The 13512-nt window shown below is 39.8% G+C and overlaps 1 protein-coding gene across 2 annotated transcripts in view; it reads left to right on the top strand.

Annotated features, from left to right (window-relative positions):
* Positions 1–13512, top strand: part of LOC147028909 (neurexophilin-1-like) — a 42296-nt gene that overhangs the window by 4462 nt on the left and 24322 nt on the right. The window contains exon 2 of one of the 2 annotated variants that reach the window (XM_085879753.1): positions 10004–10085. The exons of the other annotated variant lie outside the window; for it this stretch is intronic. The gene's annotated coding sequence lies outside the window, so the exon portion shown is untranslated. The remainder of the gene's footprint in view (positions 1–10003; positions 10086–13512) is intronic. 2 annotated transcript variants of the gene reach the window in all.

The raw sequence follows: 13512 nt of genomic DNA, 5'->3' as shown, positions 1-13512 counted from the left end.
ATTACATTTTATATAAATGTAAGTTATCGGTCAATACCTTTTATGCTCCTAATTCCCATTTAATGTATGCAAGCATAGAATTATCAGCAGTTTTACTAACACTGCATGATGATGTTATTGTACTTAAAGGTGCCTTTGTGCAGTCAATTATATTTGAGAGAGAAGAAGCTCCACAGTTCCTCTCTGGAGCAGAACTTTCTGAATTTGAATTGTTAACTGTGCTTTGCACAAAGTGAATTTGTCAAAAAGGTATTTACGACTTTTACCCATGTGGTATTTATTTTTATTTCCAATTTTTAGTATATGTTTCTCAATTGCAATGGTATCTACTTTTATTTTTTGTATGTTTGTATTTGAGTGTGCTTTTTTTGGTACGAATAAAGATATTATTATTGTTAATACTGCTTGTATATTTTTGCCGCAATAATCCTCTGCGTGATACGTGATGATAAATTATTATTAATTACAGTTGTTTTCAAGTTGTGGTCATTGTGTGTTACTCTGCAATGTAATGATGTTGCAATACAACTTCAATATTTTAATAATGGCACCGGTGGAACAGCGGTGCTCCGCTGGCCCCAGACCTACAGGTCGAGGGCTCGATCAAGCTGGAAGCTGAAGGGTGTCATGCACTGCAATGTTCGTTTATTTGGCGTGCAAAGAAAAGGGTAAAAACAAAAACTCCATTTTGTGAATGTTGTGATAAAGTTGAAAACTAATGTCATGCTTCAATGTTGTGACAACGTTGAAATCTGACGTCATGGGAGTTGCAAATACAACTTCCCACTGACCCAATCCTGACGTCAGGTACAACTAGAACACGACGCTGCAACAACGTCAGATTTCAACGTTGTCACAACGTTGAAAACCGATGTCATGGGTGTTGCAAAAACAACTTCCCACTGACCCAATTCTGACGTCAGGATAGAACTGGCAAACGACGTTGCAACAACGTTGTGTGCCTGCTGGGTGTTTGCATTTTTGGCACCAAAAATCCCTACCCCGTTTGGAATACCTTACGGACGCGGGAAACTTGCTCCTTCGGTTTAAATAAAGTTTTGAAGAGGTTTAAAAGGCCTACGAATAAATTAATTCCAGGTTTTACCGTCGTTTTCCCCAGTGTCTGTTACATCACCATTCCTGACATGTTACATGAGTTCATTAGTTATTCATGCCTGTTGTATATGTCCTTTATAACATCCTTAAACCAATAACTTTCTTGTTCGGAATTATTTTCAATTTTGTTTCACTGACGGGCAGACAGAGAAAATATAATCTCACTCCTCTCTGCACATGTGCGATCGGGACAAATTCAGAACCAAAGTACAGTTACACATCAAACCTGTCTTCCTATTCATGTTCCGATTCGTGTTCAAAATATAAAATTCAATTTAAATAAGTTGCTCCTCAATCACAAATTCACGATCATAAACTGATGACAGACAGACAGACAGACAAACATTTGGACAGACGGACATGAACCAATTGCTTTTTGCTTCGCGTGCATGGGGTAACAATGCCTTGATATTATGCTTAGTATTCATCTCCATATTCTTCTCCTGCTCTCTTTTGGCTTACTTAGTTATTTTCATAGACTTGCCTCTGTTTACACTTATACTTGTACGAGTCTGACTCTTGGTCTGTTGTTTTATATGAAATAAATCCCTTCTGCTTTGCATTAGTAGCACTCTTGTAACTTCCCTGTGCGACCACCCCCATCTCTTTCTGCCTCTTGATTTACACCTCACTGAAATACACTTACTCCTTGAAGGCTGCTCTCTGATGCCGATTGCTCTCTTGTTAGCTTATCCAAATGTACAGCACCTAACTCTCTCCTCATACCCTCAAAGTTTACCTTCCTGAAATCTAATAGGGTTCATGGGCGGCCATGAGGGTTCATCCACGGGCCAAGCGGGTTCATGCATCGGTGCACCCTCACCTCGATGATTGAACCTGATGTGCATGATTGTGTTCATCGATGTGTCCAAAGATGGAAAAAAAAAAGATGTTAACACTGAAATAACCCTTTTCCTCTATGTTTTTAACACACGATTGGAACCTATGACAATTTTGTAGCAATTTGACCGTTTCTTGAGGTTCATGAAATTTGTGCATTGATGTTGCTATCGCTCAGCAGTTACTAGCTCAAGTGAAACCAAACTTGGCATGTTACTTCATTGTCCCAAGCACGATAACCAAACAAAGATTGATGAACATGTCCATTTCAAATCTTGTGTTCATGATACAAAATACTAGCGGGGTGTGCTTCCACATTGTAAGCATGAATGAGCCCTGCTTCCCCATTGTCTCGGATCGCTCACCTGCATTTGATTTTTCATTTATTAATATTCATTTATTTATATTTTCATTTACGGACGTTTTTCAATGGTTCTGTGATTTTTCTTGGTATATCGGCTTCGATATCCATCGGCACACAAAATTTCGGCTTTCGACATCACACAGAAGGTAACAATCTTTAATATCATCAGTGAGTCAGTCAGTGAATTGGTGAGTGAGTCAGTGGGTCAGTGGCGAGAAAGAGCTTTATATATTAAATGTTGAAGTCGTCTTTGAATTTGTGCTTTACTAATGCAGGTTTCTTTTCATGTTTCTCGTGTTTCTTTTCATCAATAAATTTCAGATATCTGATGATTCCAGGATGGAGGAGAGCCCAAGAAAAGCAAAAAAATGCAAATATCCTGCCCCACAAGTAAATGAAGTTAGAGAGCAAAAGGTTCACCTGGTTTGTGTGCTTCATTGCACATGTTCGAAGCATGGATCATTCACCGTCCTGTCTCAGTCAAAATATCCCATTGACATCAGGTTAAAAAAAACTGAAAGATTTTCCTAACCAGAGACTCTCTCAACATGCATGTTCTCCTCTACCTTCGGAAGAGCACCGCAAGCACATTGCAGAAGAATGGTCAGAAGAGCATGGCTACCATCGAGACTGTTACCAGAAGTTTAAGATTAATCCTCATCGGTTGACCCAATGTGAAAGTGATTAAGCAGGTCCGTCAACTTGCCGTGTCACACGACGATCTTCAAGTGACAGACGCCATCATACATTTCAACCTGATAGCTTATTTTGCAAGCTGGTGTTGGCTTAATGGTTAGGGTGTCTGGCTTGGGATCTTAAGGTCCTGAGTTTGAGCCCCTTTTGCTGTTGAATTAACACCAGGTGGGGTTGTGTCAGCCTGTCATCCTTCTGAGGTTGGAAAAATGAGTACCAGTGTACTGATAATAGGAGAATTACATCAGTGGCACAACCAATGATGCTACCTGTTGCCTTGTACTGCATAAGTAGGAGGAGGCATATTTTGCAAGAAAGGTGGTTTGAAAGGAGTTAGGGCTAAAGTTTTTGGACAACAGAGAACGCATCAAAGTTTGATTACAATAGAGCCAGTTAATTTGAGAAGCACTGGTGAAGTTGGGAAAATTAAACAAGGGAACCTAGAAGAAGCCCATGACGAGACTTTCAGAAGTGTATGTAATGTCACGGATGATGACATTTTGCATAAATGCAAAATCATGAAGTGAAGCGACCTTTGCAAGCACTCTATATCTGTTCTTAATAGCACTCCCTTTCCAAACCTGAAGTGCCAATAAAGTAAGCTTGAAAGCGATGATCTAAATGACAAGGGGAAATTTCAGAGCTTTCTCATGTACAACTCCAGCATCAGTGTCGACGAAGCAATCAAAAGTGCACATGATCTTGGCGCTGGAGAAATGGTTGCCGAAGTGGAACTTCTTCGACAAAGAACCATTATCGATGATTTTGAGAAGTTAGAGACATTAATTTGGCCCACAATACCTGGAAAGTGTGGATGATGCTCTCCTGCCCCAACTTGGGAAGTTTCTCAATTATGTGATATCTGGAAAGCAATCAAATCATTCACTGTAAGTCATTAGACTTGTCATACCCATAGGTTCGGGCATCTGTAGAGGAGCTAGGAATGAACAGTGGAAGATGGCCAAGCATATCCTCATTTGCATGACACTCAGACATCTGTTTCAAAATGCATATTTAATTACACTTATGAATAGGTTTGGCCATTCTGAGAGTTATTCATTTTCTCTCGAACATGAAACTGCTATTGCACAAGCACTTGAGCAAACTTTTCAGCATACCATCAACACAGATTGTTCACCAGCCTGATGTACCCTCTGTTTTCCATTCTGATTTTGACAATTTTGATCAGTTGCTCTCAAGCTTAAGAGGTTCAAGTTCAACTCAAACCACACATGGAATTGTGATGCAGGGTGTAGTGGGTTCTGAAGCTCCTGGAGGCTCCAATCTGGATGTCCCCTCAGTTTGACATAACAAAGAAGGTTCCCTACCAGCATGTTACATTGGCAGAAGGTCAAGCCCAAACTTCAGGGTGCAACACTGGTAGTGTGATTGGATATCAGTGCAGTACTACATATCGTACATGGATTGTGTGTGGCTTGTGCTCTCCTTATTTCCAAGTTGAGAACTGATTATAAGAATACTTCAATATATTTTGTATCATTAACACAATACTTGAACTTGCATCATAAACAAGCAGTGCCACTGATGCAGTGCCCCCTGTTTCCAGTAAGCTGGTACTCATTTTGCGGACCTCATAAGGATGACAGGCTAAGTCAACCCATATGGTGTTATTTATTGGTGAAAACAGGGGCTCAAACTCAAGACCCTGAGATCTCAAGGCAGCCACCTTATCTGTTAAGCTCAGAAGAAGTCCATGACGAGCTAAATCCCTAAATATACCAGGCTTTTAATAATGCGATTAAAAACCCAACAGACGAAGAGTTATTTCAATATTAACATCTTTTTGTCATATAAGGGGACAACAATGAACACAATTGTGCACATCAAGTTAAACCATTTAGAGAGGTGGTGGGGGGTGCCCAGTAGGCTCAGTTGGCCCATTCTAATAGTCTTACTCGACTATCCTGAACTTTACTCTTAACAAAATCCTTGCACATACCATCTTATGAGCTCTTTTCCCTAAATGCTCTCCTACCTTCACCTTCTTTAGTATGTTAAGATTATTACTTAATAAGAATGACCACACTGTGGTCACTACCTGCGCCGCAAAAAAACACAAGAAAACAAGAAAAAGAGTAATCAGAGATTGCAGACCCTCACCAGGACTTGTTTTGTGTGGTGTCTGTGTCGTTTTATGTGGTGTATTTTGTGTGGCATTTGTGTACTGGTGTGTTACGTAATTAATAAGAGACATAATTAGAACTGCCACTTTCGAAATGCTGGCAGTAATGACCAGGTACCAAGACGTCCCTATCTGATGCAACCCTGCTTGGATTGGACACCTGACCCTGCAGATATCTGATGGTATCTGCATCAGATATCATCCGTTTCTCATCATCCTGACCATCAGATATCATCAGATATCTCATCATCAGATATTATCCTGACCCATGACGTTTTTTTTATTTTTATTATTTTTCAATTTAATTCAGAATGTGATTAAAAAAAATTCAATTCAAATCAAAGTGAAGACCAAATAGATACAGTCGTGTATTGGAGTAATGAGAAGGAACCCGAACAAGCAAAAAGCAAATATGAAGTAATCAGGAGGTACCTGGATAGGATTCACATTTCAGCTGCTACTCCTCCACCCAAGGCACAGCTCAATGAGCCTGATTCAAAATTTTTAAAAAAAAAACAAACAAACCCAGATCAAATAATTAAATAATGCTGGCTGCTAGACTATGTGTCCAATCAAGTTGAAATTATATATATATATATATATATATATATTCCCCATCACTACTTGATCATAAATGTTAAGTTTCATGTCAGTTGATTGAGCGGTTCAAGAAAAAGAATTTTGCTCAATCCAATATGGCTACCAGACCATGTGACATCAATTATTCGTGAATACCTTAGTATTTCCAAGACCTCTGGAACATTTGTGTGAATTTTCCCCTCGCTCTGTCCAGCCGTTCTGGAGAAGATTTTTTTTTATTGGTTTTCGGGTAAATCCAATATGGCTGCCAAACCATGTGCCTGATGACAACATGTGTGTGAACATTTTGTTCCAGATGGGTAGGCAGTCATACTTGCAAATGTTCACCTCAATCTGTTCAGCCATTTCAGAGAAGAAAATTTTTGAATGTATTTAAAAAAAAACAAAAAAACAATATGGGTGCTGAATCATGTGACTGATGATGTCATCAAATTTTTTACTGTGGACCATTTTATCCCAAGATGATGCTCAAATTTTTTCATGCTGATCAGATGTAGCATTCTACAGATGCAATTATGTCATAACGAAGGCACCTCTGATGTCTCAAAAAAAATCACACTTATTCCCCATGAGGAGTACTTGCCATGTGCCAAGTTTCAATTTTTTTCTTGTTACGGTTTCAGCGATACAGAGGTCCAAATTTTTCCCGTTTTTTCCAACATGGCTGCCACACCACATGACGTATGACATCATAATTATCAATACAACATTCCACATGAGTAGTTGATCCTGTGGTGAAAATTTCGTCTCAATCCGACAAGCAGTTGTGGAGAAAAACACTAAAGTCCTGTGCAGACAGACAGACAAACAAATGGACACGTGCAATACCATCTCCTTCGGCGAGGGTAAAAAATACCCAAACAGTGTATAATCATCAGAAGCCTACAGGCCTAATGTGTTTGGCCCACCAGAAAACCAAGATGGTGGTTGTATCATTTTTTTCTCGGTGCCATGGTTTGTGAAGTCAAGTGATCAATGAGGGTGTGGTCTGGCAGCTGTCTGACCAATAGGTGCAACATTTCCAAAATCACCCCCCAACAACTAGATGGTATTCATGGAATACACACCCCACGCAGTCTTGAGAAGGACTTGATGCAAGCCAACTCTTCTGTTGTTGTTTTTTTTATCTCTGGGCATTAGGCTTTGTTTAATTCACCATGTAAGTTCTCAGGGGACAGGCATCATCCAAGTAATATGCACAATATCAAATGGTCATGTAACATGTGGTAATGTTTCAATTTCCTCTGTTGAACAGTTTTCGATGTATGCTTTTAACAAAATGCAGACACGTACGTATGCGGCCAATTGCTTAGCTCTGGTTTTTGGTTCATGCGCGTGGGGTAAAAATCACTCATAAAGTAGAATGCCACTTGGAAAAACAGAATAAAGTAGAATGGAATTTGGTGGAATGCATACCTCTGCCAGGCTGAACAGTTTACATTTTGTATCACACTGATACACTGGATCTGAATCAAAATCGAATTGGCTTGTTCTTGTCACCAAACCATCTCAAATCCACCTCGTTTTGTCATAACTCGTCCACAACTTTTTAAGATCATCATTATATCTCTGAAGTTTTTAACCCTTTCTCTCAATTTTAGAAATCAGGGCGATGTTGACATTTTGACCTCAAAAATAGTTGGTGGTTGAATGTAGTGACTTGATACGCAAATCCTGTTCAAATTTCAAGTCAATGGGATGAAAATTGAGGATTTCAGAAACTTGGCCTATGTTGACCTTTTGACCTATGCTGACCTTAAAAATTCAGTGGTTGTTGAATTCAATGACCAAATTTGCAAATCCTCTTCAAATTTCAAGTCAATTGGATGAAAATTGACAATTTCAGAAATTTGGCCTAGATGTTGACCTTTTGGTACTCACCATGCATATATCTCACCAGGTGTCCAGAATGTTGACTTCAAAAAATAGCTGGTAGTTGAATTCAGTGACCTGATGTGCAAATTATCTTCAAATTCCATTTCAATCGGATAAAAATTGAGGATTTAAGAAATTTTGCCGACTTGACCTTTTGGTCTACGTTGACCTCAAAAATAAAATTGTTGGTTGAATTCAGTGAAGTCATCTGAAAATTCTGTTCAAATTTCAAATCAATCGGATGAACATTGACACTTTTAGAAATTCGGCCTTTGTCGACCTTTGGCCGATGTTGACCTCAAAAGAGTGACTGCAATATCATGTGATCATGCAACGTGATAAAGTTTCAATTTCTTCCGCTGAACGGTTTTTAATTTACGCTTTTTACAAAATGCAGACACTTGTGAGACATAATACGTACGTTCGCTGAATCCCATTTTTTGCTTTGCGAGTGCAGAGTAACAACAGCAATGCGGAGCTCTTGTTGACCTGTGGCAGAAATTGGCCATTACTACTTAAAAAGAGGTCCAACATCACCCCTCCTTCATGCGTTTTTATACAAAGTGACTGTGAAAGCAATTCTGGATGAAATCTAGAAATTCCTCATCTGCTCTTTCCCTCTTCTTGGACACAATCTATCGCTGGCGTGTGCGTGTGTTTGTGTGTGTGTGTCTGTGTGTGTACACTACCTTCTTTTTCTCTCCTCGCTTTTCAATCACCCTAACAATTCTTATTTTGATTCTTGTATATTCCTGATTTAGGGATTTTCAACCCTTCCTTCATAGTCAGAAAATAAAACACGTTGAATCAGACCGATTCCTCTTTGTATCCTTTCTTGACAGAGTGAGGAATGCATCAGCTGATGTGTGTAATTATAATTTCATCCCGAAATGCCTTGTTATTCATGAGAAGGTATCTTAACTAACTATCATCAAAGCTGTCTTTTGCAGTTATAACCGTGGGTGCATTCCACAGTTTTACAAAAAAAAAACCAGACTAAATTGCAGGTCACTTTGTCAAGGTCGTGTTTTGTGACTACACTTTGTGTTGTATTGTGTTGGGAACGCACCTCCTGTGATGTTGGGAGTCATAAACGACACAGGTGAAGACATGGCACCGACACCATGTTTTTGGCATTTCCATGTAGAAATGCCTTTTTCAGGATCTCACTTGTATTCCTTACATGAAAAACAATTTCATGTAAGTGGCGCCGGTGTCAAATCGAAGCTGTGCTGCCATGGTGTCACTTGGTCTTGTGACTTGAGCTCATCTTTGTCTTGGAGTAAACCTGGGTACCATTGCTAATTGATCTTTTTCTTCAATGTGCATCATTGCCTGAGGACACGGTTGTGCCCCTGATGCAGTTACCCCTGTATGCTGGAGACGAGCAATTTGGAATTTGTTCGTGGTGCCGGCAATAGCTCGCCTACTCTTCGTGAAGGACACCTTGGGGTCTTCAACATCCACCAACGAATGCCGCCAGACGGGACGCCACGTTTAACGTCCATCCGAGAGACAGCACACACATTGATGAATCACCCTGCCATTCATTGGAACCCAAAGCCTGGTGTTGGCTTTGTGGTAAGTGTGGTTGGCTTGGGATCTTAGGGTCCTGAGTTTGAGCACTTACCCGTTGAATTAACACCAAGTTGGGTTGACTCAGCCAGTCATCCTTCCGAAGTCAGCGAAATGAGTACCAGTGTACTGGTATAGGGACACAGCATCAGCGGCACAACCTTGCTTCCAAGAAATGAAAGCTACCTGCCAGTGAAGCTGCCATACGCAAGAACAGTAAGAATTGAAACCCTGGCCAGACAGCTCGGAGACGAGTGTCCTATACTTACACCATCCTGCCAGTCCCGATAATTATGCCACACATGTGAAGTGAAAAGTGGGGTAAAGCAATTGGTTGACGTTGTCTGTCTGTCTACAAACGTGACTTTATGACGCAACAACTTAATTTCAATTGAATGTTCGATTTTGAACATGAATCGTGAAACGAACCTGTAGCTTAGCAGTTCTTTCGCTCTGAATTCGTCCAGATTTCACATGCACAGAGAGGAGTGAGATTAAAAAAAGGAATTTGCTTTGTCTGTGTCTGGCAGTCATTCAATATGGAAACTCACCTTTTGCAGAACTGTGTAGGGAAGGTGTTCCATGAAATCTCGAGTTGATTTTACTGTGAGGATGAAATGAAAACACAAATGTTGTTTTCCATTCACTTTGGATAGTTATTTCTTGTTACAATGCAAACTATAGTTTAAAATGCTATATTGGTTTATTAAGTCCAGTATTATGTAATGTTTACGGTTATAAGTAAAAAGTCATGTGAGTAAATTGTCCGTCTATTTTTCTTGGTGTTCTTATCCCAGTCCCAGTGAGATCAGCCATTGCTGCTCTGGGCCACTTGTAAAAGCTGTGGATTTTCTCACCAGGTGTCCAGGATGCTTACAGGTGCTGGAGAAAAACACCAAACTTGTATCATGTCATCCATCCTCACATGTTGTGTTATCTGCTCGCCGATCCCAAATGACCACAACACTGTCTCGTCTCACAGTCTCATTCAATTGTAAAACACACACTGGATAAATCATAAAGTAATGACATCATAAGGACAATTGTGTTTTAATGTTGTTAATGCATTGTTTCAGCTTCATATGTCCCTCCAGCAACTTGATTGTTTGTTAAAAACAAACACAAAGCATGTTGTACATTGGATTGAAAATGCAAAGTTTGAAAAGAAGGGAATTCACAAATAAACGATAACCCAGCTTTACAGCACAGACATGACCAGAAAGAAGAGTGAGTCAGTGAGTTGAAGGAAATTGCTAAAATTTTGCATATATATATATATATATATATATATATATATATATATATATATATATATATATATATATATATGTATGTATATATGATTTCAGAGAAGAAAGCAAATACATATTTTGGGGGCACCTGCCCCCCCCCCACTATATATATATATATATATATATAAAAATATGTATAGAAGCTTTCATTTCTTGGAAGCAAGGTTGTGCCGCTGATGCTGTGTCCCTATACCAGTACACTGGTACTCATTTCGCTGACCTTGGAAGGATGACTGGCTGAGTCAACCCCACCTGGTGTTAATTCAACGATAAGGGCTCAAACTCAGGACCCTAAGATGCCAATATATGTATATGTATGTATATGTATGTATATGTATATGTATATGTATATGTATATGTATATGTATATATATATATATATATATATATATATATATATATATATATATATATATATATATATATATATATAGTTTCAGAGAAGAAAGCAAATACATATTTTGGGGGCACCCGCCCCCCCCCCCACCGTAGACTACCTTCGACCCCAAATTTTTTCATGGTGTGAACAAACATTCATGGAGGTACATTCTGGGCAATGAAGGTTAAGATCAAGTTTCATTGGAATTGCAAGTGTAGTTTCTGAGCAAAAGCAAATACGATATATATTTTGGGGTCAACTCCCCCACACCTCCCCCAAATTTTTTTTATGGTGTGAGCAAACTTTGGATCATTATGGGTGATGAAAGTTGTGGTTAAGTTTCATCAATACAATGTGTGTGCAGTTCGGAGAATAAATCAATAATATTTTGGGGGGCAGCCCCCCATACACACCTTTAGACTCTGATTTTATTTCATGTAATGAACAAACTTTGGTACATTGTGGGTGATGAACGTTGTGGTCTTGCTTGTTTAATTGGATTTGCATGTCTAGTTTCTGAGAAAAAGGCAAATACCTATTTTGGGGGCAATCCCCTGTAGAGCCTCTTATGGCTAGATTTTTTTGATGCTGTGAATGAACTTTGGTACATACCAGATGATGAATGTTTTTTGGTTTTTTTTTGTATACATTGTCGAGTCTCGTATGAGAGCTAACGCACAACTCGCAGCAGGGAGGATTGAGACAAGAGGGGCGGGAGAGGGAAGGACAAAACAGTGGGAAACAGGAAACAGAGATCTTTGACCGACCATTTTGAGATCTGTGGAAGGGAGAGGGATTGGGTGGGGAACACAGGATATACAAAATGGACACTCCAGGGACTTTCAGGAAGGAAAGCATGGAATTTGAAGGAGGTGGGTTTGGGGTGGATTAACGGGGGTAGAAAAAATCGAGGTTTGGTTGAATTCTGTGTCCTTTTCTTCTGACAAAGTGGAGAGTTTGCTGTCAAACCTCCACTTAGATTCTGCAACTGGCCCAGATGGCATCAGCCCACGTGTCCTAAAATCCTGTTCCTCTGCTCTTGCTCACCCTTTCTCTGTTTTATTAACCCTCTCATTTGCTCAAAGTCATCTGCCATCTTCTTGGAAATCAGCAAACAATATATATGAGTGTATATATACATTTCTATTTGGAGTGCTTGGGGTATTGTTGTCACGTGTACATAGTGACTAGTCTGTGGCATAAAGGCATGTAGCTCTTTTAAAGTTGACATTGACCTCTTGGTGGCCTCTCTGATCAGTCTCCTTGCTTGGTCATGCAGTTTGGAGGGATGGCCTGATCTTGGCAGGGTCTTGGTGGTACCATATGCCTTCCACTTCTTAATTATTGTCTTGACTGTCCTACAAGGGATATTCAAGACCTTTACAATATTTTTACACTCATTCCCTGATTTGTGCTTTCCACAATTTCACCCCATAGGTCTTTTTAAAGCTCCTTGGTGCTCATGGTTTAGTCTTTGCTGTGAAATGCACCACTCACAGAGGAAACCTATTGGAACAGCTGATTTTATTCTGAAAAAAATTCAGAATCACTGCAATTTAACACAGGTGGAGGTCAATTAACTTGGAGTGTGATTTTGAAGGTGATTGGTTCCACCTGAACTAAAGTACAATTGCCATTCGAGGTGGGGTGGACACTTAACCAACCAAGTTATTCTCGTTTTGTATTTTTCATTAATTTCTGAAATTTGTAGAATTGGTTTTTCACTTGGAAGTTGTGGGTTATAATGTGTAAATAAAGGTGGAAAAGTCTGATTTAATGCAATTTAATTCCAGGCTATAAGGTAAGAAAAGGTTAACATTTTGAAAGGGGGTGTAGACTTTCTATCGGCACCACTGTATATACTTAATATACCTTAATGCAAAATCTCCTGCACACCATCACTCCCTCCAAATACTTCACTTTTCCACTTGCAGGATTCAGACAGCTTTGGCAGTCCTGTGTGCTAGTAATAAGCAGTGGTGGGCACTGGTGAGAATTGAAATAGTGGAAAGAGGAATTAAATGGTGGGGGTGAGTTCACGCTGCTCTGGTGCATGCTCCCACACCTGGCCTGACCTGACCAGGGGGTGGGTGGAGGGGGGGGGATGAACAACAACACCCCAACTAGAAATAAGAGCTTAAATGGCATACTTTATCCCTTCCACTCCTTTACCTCTACCTCAACCATCCCCATCTCCCTCCCTCCTAACTCCACTGCCTCATTATTCTGGCCAAAATTTTAGGCCATGTGCCAGTGCAGTAATAATGCATCAAAAATATTATCCACCCCACCCCTCTCCCCCACCCTCATCTTTCAATCCTGCCTCTTCCAAACCTCAGCCTTAAATCCTGCTTCTATTAATTTGTTAGTTTGTTTCATTTGTGAAAATTACAACAGATAACCCTGTGCTGTGAAGAATTTTTCAAAGCTCTGTGGGGTGTTTGTTTTTGAGATGCACAGTGGGGAAAAGAAGCGAAAAAAAGGGAATCAGCAAACACTGCTTCTGATAATCCAGTCGGAAAATGAATAAATTATTGTGCTTTTCTTTTAAGCAGTGATGTTTCCCTCTTTTTTTTGGGGGGGGGGGGAGACCTGAAATGCAGGCCTTGAACAAAAAGGATGATGTATGTTAATT

The sequence above is a fragment of the Eptatretus burgeri genome, chromosome 4, assembly GCF_056783735.1.
Source record: "Eptatretus burgeri isolate ZD-2024b chromosome 4, Ebu_testis_v1, whole genome shotgun sequence".
In the NCBI taxonomy this organism is placed as follows: Eukaryota; Metazoa; Chordata; class Myxini; order Myxiniformes; family Myxinidae; genus Eptatretus; species Eptatretus burgeri.
Note: the sequence above shows the minus strand (reverse complement) of the source record. Positions and strands in the feature narration are given on the sequence as shown.